Here is a 9,300-nt window from a genome sequence, read left to right on the forward strand (position 1 = left end):
TATAAAAGAAAATCAGCAAAATGTGTATCTAATGACTTCAACTTTTCCTAGGAGTAGCAATGATTCTAAACCTTCAGAAAAAATGATAAAAAAAATATAGAGGGACACAACAGAGGATATTGAAAATAAATGCAGTGCTCTGTGGAAAATAGAAATAAAAAGGTTATATATAAACCAAAAAAGGAAAAGGAGAAAACAAATTCTACAAAGTGGATTCTGTTATTTAATCCCTAAGAATTTCTGAGAATTATAAGAACAGTATCATTTATTACAGTATGACAAATTAGCAGTTATGGTATGTTAAATATTTTATTGTTACATTTAATATCAATTTTATGCAACCCATTGCTTAAAAATAATATAAATCAATGAGTAATACATTTGTATCATGTACTAGTATTGTGGGTTAAAAGCATATCTAAGAATAACAAGAACTATATTTTGAAACTTTTTTTCAAACAGTGAAAATACATGACCAGTTTAAAAGTTTTAACAGGTTTTCATCTTGTTTTAAAATCATTCTTAAGAGCTAAATAATTTTTCTGGAGTGGGAGAATAAATTTCTGTTTAAAATAAACTGAGAACAGTAACAGTCTTTGAATACATGTTTCCATATTATCTACAATGCAGGAATAAATTATAAACATTATAAATCTAATTCACTTTTGGCCAAGTATTATACTAAAAATAGTAAACTATGTTAAAAATTTAGAACCGCAAATGAGTTATTTGTATAATAGATAATAAATGTACATCCAGAACTAAGTTATAATTTGGTCAGGAGTTAAAACAAAAGATGTCATTGTCCCTATCTACATATTGATGGCAAAATATTTCACTTAAGGTGGGCAGACAGGAGCATGGGGAGCATCTGTAATATTGTACCAGTAAACAATTTTAAAAACTGTTAGGTATTATCACATCATTCAATAAAATTTAAGATATCCTTTTTTTTTAAAGGACTCCATTATTTGCCATATGTAGATAGATGACACCTAATACTCATAATATAGTCACTATTCTGTGAGGCCATTATTCCTTTTAAATCAGGACAACTTTGCTCTGGCAAACATGCTGGGAATGATACATATACAATAAGTTAATATGAGTAATCTGATCAATTCCAACTAAACACATTTTATTTTCCTCCTCCCCATCACTTATTTACTTTTCAGTAGTTTTAAATGAAAACTGAAATGACTTTACAGTGAACATTGAGTTTTGAATAGTACATTTAGCTTATCCTTGGGATACTGTTAAGAATTTTAATCCTTACTAATAAAAGCCTAAGTAGTTGTCATGCCGTGATGCCCTCACTCCGTCACAAGGTGGCTGTGCGCACAGCTGGCACCTCAGGTGAGTGGGGCTAGGCTTGACGCTGCATGCACTGAAAGGAGCCTGCCTGGGAGTTCCACCTCCTTCCAGCTCTGTGAGCGGAGCCGGGAGGAGGCGGGTCCCCCAGCTCCACGAGGCTGCCTACCTGGGCATCTGGCAAGGCCTGCCTGGGGGTCCCCAGCTCTGTGTGGTGAGGCCTGCCTGGGGGTCTGGCTTTGGCCTACCTCTTTGGGGCAATCCATCAGGAGCCCCAGATGGGTGGGTGGGACCTATCTCGTTGGGGTTATCGATGGGGGGCTCCTGGCCTGTGACAGGGCACAGGCCAGGCTGCCCCCTCAAGTGTATGAATTTCGTGCACTGGGCCTCTAGTTAGTTAATAATTATGAATCCTTTTTAGACCCTTACATGGAAGAAAGTACAGCATCTAAGTTATTATCATTATTACAAAATTGTAAGTATAACATTGCATTAATTATAGTTTTACATAGACTATAATTAGAAGGCATTTAACTCTGGAGATAATATCAATGTTGGCAGGCCTCTTAATTTGTGAATTCATACACAATTGTTGTTGCTAGTAATGCTATACTATGGTCTTTATTAATCCATAGTGTCTCTGATTTGGTATAAATTTCTAATGTATTTTTAAACCAAGATAATGTTCTGCCATAAACTTTTTTTCTCCCAAATTCTTTCTCTCAACAACTCAATGGGGTTTTGTCATGGGAAGTAACTCTAGAATTAATTAAATTACCTCATTGGTTTTATATCTTTTGCCAACACTGTTTTATGTTTCTTATACTTGAAATTAGCAGTGTTGGCTTTTTTTGTTGGGATTTGTTTCACCTACAGGGTTGATGGCATCAACACATAATTTAAGTGCCTCAGAACAATGCTATTATCATCATACTAGAGGCCCAGTGCACAAAATCCATGCACTGGTAGGGTCCCTAGTGACTTCGGGCTGCCACCCGGGGCCTCTCTCCCTTCCCCCTGCCAACCCCGGCCCCTGGTCGAACTCACAGACGAACTCCCCATTAAAGCGACAATTTGCATACTATGCTTTTATTATATAGTATGAAAACACCCACTGAAGTAATATTTAACCTATACAAATCTCTTCTTCCAATTTTATTGATTAAAATCCTTTAGTGGCTTTTCATTCCAGTAGAATAAAGTGTTAATATAAAAGAGCTTTTAACCTTGGGACCCAACCTATCTTCAATTTCTGGTGTTTCTCCATTTTATCACTTCTTCAACCTCCCCTGCATAAATGTATGAGCACAGGTATGCACACACATACGCACACACACATAAATGTTTCAAGAATATGAGATGGCCCATGTTCCCTTGATTAGTCATAAACTTCCTTCTCCTTAGTCTCCATAGTATCTTCTCTTTTACAAAGACTTCCTCAACATCCCAAGAAGAATTCATCCATTATTCTTCCCTATAAAGTCCAGTTTACACCTCTGTCAAGCAGTTATTAATTAACTAGAGGCCCGATGCATGAAATTCATTCAAGGGGCTCGGCCCTTGCAGCTATGGCGGCTTGCCTCAGCCCTCTGCAGCGTCGGCTTCATCCACAAGGTTGTCCAGAAGGACATCTGGTCTAATTAACATATTATGCTTTTATTATAGACTAGAGGCCTGGTGCATGAAATTCATGCACAGGTATGGTCCCTAGGCCTGGCCTGTGATCAGGGCCATCTTCCCCAGCTGTCCAAAGCTGGCCCCGCCCCCCGCTATCACCCACGCCTGGTTTCCTGTTTGCCATCGGGTGATTGGTGCCTAAGGGCCAGGGGAAGGGACCAATAGGTTGGCTGTTCCTGCCCACTCACTGGCCTCGCCCCTGCCGCGGGTGGCCATCAGGTGATCAGAGCCTGCCAGCCAGGGGAAGAGACCAAGAGGTGGTCAGTGCACCTCATAGTGACTGGTCCAGCGGTCATTCTGGTCGTTCTGGTTGTTCTGCTGTTAGGGTAAATTTGCATATTACCCTTTTATTATATAGGATATTATAACCTTACATTTTTTCCTATTATGTCTACATCTAATCTTAATTTAGGATGTCTTGAGGAACAAGAAAGAAGGATAAAACTAATCATGTTAAGTACCTAACTAACTTTGAAATAAGCAGTATATTTCTCTTTTTCCTGGAATGAAACTGAATGACATGAAGTCCAGTAATGACCAACACCACATAGCTAGTAGGTATCAGAGTCAGAATCTTGAATTCAAGTTCATCTGACTCCCCACTTTATGATCTTCCACTGTGAAAATATGATTTCCTCTAGTTCATTTTGAACCCCAAGTCCTTTGCACAATGCCTAGAAAATAACACTAAATAACAGAGAAGATGGATGGGTAAATAAATTCCTAGAACATGAACTAGACTACCAACATGGTACTCTTGGAAGTCTCCAGGAACAAGTGAGAAGACCATAGTGATATCCAGGTCCCAAGCTCTGCTTTTAACCAGCCCAGCCCTGTACTGAGTGTTAGCATTCCCCGGATGTCACCCTTCTCCAGGAGACCCAGGACAGGGTGATGATTATTGTTCCTTAAGCCACTGCCACTTTGGCAGCATTCCATATTGGACTCCTCTTCTTCCAAACCTACATATTTTTGCACATATTCCACCACTTTATAGTTTTTCTAAATGCAATATGAAGTTATGAAAAAAGTATTAGTAATGATTCCTTCATCCTAACTCTACTCCTCACTGGCTGAATAGCCGTCAATAGGTTGCTTAACATTTCTACGTGTCCCTTTTCTCAGTGTAAAATGAGAGTAATAGTACATACTTCAGAGGGTAGTTTGGAGAATTCTATGGAAAAATGCATAAAAATTGCCCAATATAGCTCCTAAGGTAAAGTAGACCCTTCTTAAATATTAGCTCTTCCCTAGTAATCTTAAGACCATTCCTAGGCTGTGTTTCATAATTTAAATTATGTGGTGCACCACAGTGCTCTGTTTCCTACTGTCAGCCAGGTGCAGAACTTGAGCAAATTTAGTGACATGATCATGAGCAGCTGCCGAAGATCAGGCCCAGGAAAAGACAGTGAGTACATTTATTAAAGACAGAGTTCAGAGAGAGGCCTGACCAGGGCACAATTGCTTCATCTGTTTCAACAAATTTGAGTCTCAATACAAAGTTATGTTAGATTAATAATTTTTACCTTAAGGAGGAAAAGATAGTTTAAATGAAGAATCCCCAAATGAAAGCACTGCTCATCCCCTTACTGTTCCCCTCGGGAGACTCTATATCCTCCTGAGAATTCATCTATTGATCTTGTCTGAGAACTCTCCTATTGATCTTGCCTATTCAACAAAGTTATAAATCTTCCAGATGCAAATAAACTGTTGCTCAGTGTTCACCTCCTTATTCCCAAATCCCCCAAAGTAAGTCAGGCTACTCCCGTTTTATGTCTTGCTCTCTCCCCTTGCCTCCTTATGCATTCAAATTGACAAATGTCCTTGTACATTATTTTTAACCTGCCCATATCTAATGCATCAGTATCTTGTTATGTTTCCTTTGATTTCATTGTTTGCAATACTAGTATAAGCAGCACAGAATTGCCAAGGCACTAAGCAGTCCAATTTTTCTTTAATTTCTCAGAAAATTGACAGTTTTATGAACTGTCTCTTTACCTATGCCTCATAAACATGTCAGGCTGTGGAAAACTATTCTAATTAAATCCCAGGGGAGCCACAATGGAAGATTATAGCTGCTTGGCAGGTTATTAAAAAACAGTTGTTCATATACACACGTATGTGTACTGAAGCCTAACATTTGACACAACAGTCAAGGAGTTAACCCCACCGGCAACTTCGGCTAAAGAAGAAATGAGCACAGTGAATGGAAGAAGACTGTTCTATTCAGGCTTTTATTTTTATATCCTTTGTGAGTGCCTCTAGATTACCAGATAATTTAAAAAGTGTCCGGGATCATCATCTTTCTCAATGAATTTTAAATACCTGCTCGAGAAAACTTATTCAACTTTGTCTTTCCAATGAGTAATTGCTGATACCAGGATTCCCTTGAGATACAGATAATTGCACCAGCAGAAAAGGAAACACAATAAGAAGAGCTTTTCTCTCTCACAAAGAGAGAAATCTCTAGTATATTGGGAAGTTGAATCTAAGGAGAATACAAGATAATTTTTGTTCATGTGAATATTTCCTAGCATTTCCATTCTTACCAAATGAACTATGCACTCTAACTGGATAGGTAAATATTTTAACCTAATTGGAGACAGCCATTTCTCAGATGGTTAAGTTTAAACCTCACATCAAGAAGAATATCTAGGAAGCTTTCTCTGGGGTATATGATTTATAAAATAAGTATATTTTAATTAATTAAATTGGGAATTGTGTATCAGCTAAATGATGATTCTGGTTGACATATTCAAGAGTGGTTGAAATGTGATCCTAATACCTTCCTACTTCGCATTGAAAACAGCCTGGTGGATAAGACAGCATGCTACTGAGTTTTCATATTCAGTCTCTAACAAGGACAGTTCCCTTTTTATCTTTCATGACCATAGAGTATACCAAAATTTTTGGCAACTATACAGAATATTAATTCCCTAGCCATTTTTGCTCAGTGGATAGAGTGTCAGCCTATGGACCAAAGGGTCCCAGGTTCGATTCTGGTCAAGGACACGCACCTTGGTTGCAGGCTGCTCCCCGGCCCGGGTCGTGGTCAGTGCTCATGAAGGAGGCAACCAATCAATGTGTTTCTCTCACATCGATGTTTCTCTCTGTCTCTCCCTCTCTCTTTCACTCTCCCTAAAAATCAATGGAAAAATGTCCTCAGGTGAGGCTTAACAAAATATTCATGGCCATGGTCTACAGGAAAATTGAATACAAATTTTTGGCTGGCTCTTGAAAATTCATCATCACCTAGAATCTGAGCCAGTTGCCATATGATACTTTTATTTTTTTATTTCTATTTTTGTTTTACTTTTTTCTTTATTGATTAAGGTATGAAGAAAGTTTCTCTAAATCTGCACTGTCCAACAAAATAGCCATTAGATTCATGTGGCTAACCACTTGACATGTGGTTAGCATGGCTGAAGAACTGAAAGTTTAATTTTATTACATATTTTTATTGTAATCACTTTAATTAAATTGCCAATGTGACTAATGGCTACAGTATTGGACAGTACAAATCTAAATAATTGCTTCCATCCTTGACTTTTAATAATTAATTAGTATTGACATTTTCAGTAACAAAACGCACAAGCAAAGAACACAGACAATTTACAACTGAAAATAGAAAAATAAGAACTATTAACCATCTATATATCCTAAGCACTATCCTAAGATCTTTATAAACATTATCTGATTTAATACACAAAATATTTATATGACTTTGGTGCTGTAAATATTTGGATTTCACAAACCAGGAAGGAATCACAGAGAAGTTAATTATACCATCTAGTAATTGGCAGTCAAGATCTGAACTCAAATGGTCATGAAATTGGTTCTTTACTACTACATTTGCTGATGAAAAACTGCCTCACTTCCTTATTAATCAAAGAATCATAGGTAAATTAAAATAAAACAGGTCATAACCTTTCATCCATTAAACTAGTAAACACAGATTATAGGATCCAATAAATAAACTTATTTATTGCAGTTAGAAGATATAATAACCAATTATTCTAATTTGGCAATAAGAACTAAGAATCACAATAATGCCCATAACTTTTCTCAGCTCTCATTTCTGGGAATTCATTCTAGAGTTTAAAAAGACCACAAATACTTAAAATAGACCCAAATATTCAGATTTATCAATAAGTATAAGTTTATATGACATGCATTCAATGACAAGTTAACAGTTAAGTGACTACGATGCCCAAAAGAATATTAAACACATAATAAAAATAATAGTGATGTAATATTATTCCCTTCAAAAATTGTAAAATATTGTTTCTAGCAATATTACAAGAGTAATAACTTTGTTGCTAGACATTAGGAAATAAAACCTGTGCTTACTATGATGACAACCTTAAAAAGGAATAATTATTCATGAAATTGTGATAATTACACTGTAGTATAAGAAACAAAGTGATTTTCTTCCCCTTTCCAAATTATGACCACAGACATGGTTTTGAGGATGTTATTTAACTCAGAGCTATCATTGGGAAATATGTACCTTGCTACTGAAGTGAAGTTAACGTGAGAAATATTTAGAAATGCAGAAGCCCAGGTTCCACTACAGAATTACTGAAACAGAATCTGCCATTTTAACAAGATTGCAGGTAACTTTTATTCCCATTAAAGTTTGAAAACACAGATGTAGTGTGCTACAGGTAATTAGCACTCTTGCTGCTTCTTGGAGTCTATCTCCAAGCTATGATAAGTAGCCACGTGTTGAAGTCAATTCCATTAACTATGGAGGACTTATTTCCATAGAGGATATCTTTATAAATGAGTACTAATCTTGCCACCACTCTTGGGAACATTACTATGTATGTAGATAATCCATGAAACACCCTGGACTTTCAGAATCTTGAACTTCTTAACTTCAAATGTTTTCTCCAGTCCACTTCCTTGCTTTACTCCAGTGGCTTGATCCTAGATATGGATCAACAGGAGCTGTAAAGCCTTTACTAAAACTAGACATCCATCCTATTTAATTCATCCTACATTGAATTGCCATAAAATTCTTCTTTAAATGATGTAATATTTTACCATGATTGCTTTTGGTTCACTTTATTTCCTTTACAGCATCTACCAGATAATTCAGTAATTTTTGTGCTTACATATCTATTTATTTCCCCTTCCCATCTCCCAGTGCTTAGGTCATAGGACAATGTTCTATCTTCTGTGACGGAAATGTTTAACCCAATTCCTGTCTCAAAGCAAGTACTTAGCTTTTGAAGAACGAACATAGGCATATGTTTTGGGTATTTTCCGACTTTCAAGAACCTTTATCCTCAGCCATGTGGACCAAATACAATTATCCTTATTGAGTAAATGAGGAAAATGATGCCCATGACTTGCCAAAGATTAGAAATAATATTATACCTAAAATCCTGCTACATACTATTCAATACTGCCCAATTTTAGTCTTTCTTACTTTTCACAGTTCCAATATGCAAACTTACAATTATCTTACTTAGTTAAATAACACCAATTTCCCCAACAACAATGTAAATTTCAGTTAACGTGGCATATTAGCTGTGAGTAATTGCATAACGTACAATTGCTGCTAACTCTCTAATTAATAAATCAATATGTAAATAACAGATGTGCATCGTGCTCAGTGACCAACCCCTTCATTTCCTTTGGAGTCTGTGTGTCTGTTACCAGTACACAAAAAGACAGCAAAGCATGTAGTTGTATTGACTCCTTTTTTCTCAGTGATAAAACCAAGTGACATTTTACAAAAATGGATAACCATTTCCTAAAAGAGGGAATTGATTAGCAAAGATGAACATGTAGCAAATAAATAAAAAGTGGTAACACTGAAAGTGAAAGTAGAATCAGATATAAATGGAGTTAAGGGAAAAAATAGCTGACCCTGAGAATATTGACACTGCTATTTTTCACCATGTTCTACATATACAGCTAGAAAAACTTAGTGAAGAACAATTTATTGACACAAATGAAGAAAGTGGTTGTAATGAAAGGATGAAGGAGCTGGCAAAAAAAAAAGTAACTTCACAGATATTTAAAAAATGCAAAGGATAAAATATGAGAAGTTGATCCAAACTTAGAAAAGAGCATGACTATTTGCCAAGTCATAGAAGAGAAGGGTATGCTAAGAGAACAATGCAACCACTGTCCACACCACTTGATACTTTTAATAAAAAATAAATACTTTTATTCATAATATTTTAATGTTTTCAAGTACACTGTACTAAAAAATTATTATTTTTATTAATTTTTATTTCTCTATACAGTACAAGAGTTCCAAATGTGTTAATGCTATAGAACAATGTAAATTTTTTC

The sequence above is a fragment of the Myotis davidii genome, unplaced genomic scaffold (genome assembly GCF_000327345.1).
Source record: "Myotis davidii unplaced genomic scaffold, ASM32734v1 scaffold76, whole genome shotgun sequence".
NCBI classification, from domain to species: Eukaryota; Metazoa; Chordata; class Mammalia; order Chiroptera; family Vespertilionidae; genus Myotis; species Myotis davidii.